The sequence below is a fragment of the Nanorana parkeri genome, unplaced genomic scaffold, assembly GCF_000935625.1.
Source record: "Nanorana parkeri isolate BGI_ZX_2015 unplaced genomic scaffold, ASM93562v1 scaffold232, whole genome shotgun sequence".
Taxonomy (NCBI): Eukaryota; Metazoa; Chordata; class Amphibia; order Anura; family Dicroglossidae; genus Nanorana; species Nanorana parkeri.
Genome location: NW_017306500.1, coordinates 1,095,606 through 1,096,777, shown reverse-complemented (window position 1 = coordinate 1,096,777; position 1,172 = coordinate 1,095,606).

Below are 1,172 nucleotides of genomic sequence, written 5' to 3'. Positions count from 1 at the left end.
GATCTGGTACGTATTAGGACCCGTTCTTTTAGGAACATCATGTAAATACCGTATTCTGCACTCCAGCTGTGGAATCTGTGCTCCAGCCCCCACTATCCTCTCATACGGTGTGCATTTGGCTATCGGTCTAGAATTTAACAACAGAATTGCCTGTATAAGGACCCGATCCCACCCCCTCAGTGTATGTGTGGGTGTAAGCTCGCGTATCTGGTCCTTCAATAGCCCGTTGTATTTTTCAATTAAACCAGTTGCCTGTGAATGGTATGGGATGTGGCACAGCCAGTACACTCCAGAATCTTTGGTCATCTCTTGTTCTGTAGATCCGGTAGAGTGCAAGCTTTGAACTTCCCTTGGGTAGCCATAGGCCACAGTGATCTTCTGGAGCAAATGGAGCATTGCAGCTTGATCTGCTTGCTTACAAGGTTGGACAAGCAAAAGTCCTGAATAGGTGTCAACTGTAGTGCAACAATATCTCAGTCCATTGTTTCCTCGGGGCAGGGGACCGATGAAGTCAATCTGCCAAATCTCTGCAGGCCTCTCGCCCCTTTCGATGCTTCTGGTGGAATACTTTTGTAGTTGCCATTGTTGCACTTCTCCACACACTGTACAGTTTCCTATCACAGTCTTTATCATATCCATGGATATGGGCAATCCTCTCTGCTGCTCACAGTTCTGCCCCAAATGTCCTGATTGCTTGTGGGCCCAGTTGGCCAAGTTCATATCAATTGGCACAACTGCAGCCACCTTTGTAATCTCATTCTTCTGCAAACTGCAGGATCTGGTATCATCCTGCTCAACTACATCCAGCTGAAACTGTTCTCCTGGTCTCACCAGTCTCAGTCCTTTGTGCTGAAAAGTGACTTCTTTAGCAGCAAGGAATGCGTTCTGCTGTTCAGAATCACATGAAAACTCAGTCTTTTTCCATGTCCCATTGTATATGGGCCTCAATATCAGTTCAAGATGTGGGATGAACGATCTCCAGAATCCCACAACTCCAATTAATTTCTGGGCTTCCTGGTTCAAAGTAAGAGGTGACAATCCCTGCATAGTTTGCACAACTGTTCCTGGAATTTTCCTCTGTAGCCCAGTCCACATCATTCCCAAGAATTTCACCTCTGTCAGTCCATGGTAAATCGTTGGTGAATGAAGATATCCTTGAGGAAGCACGGTGA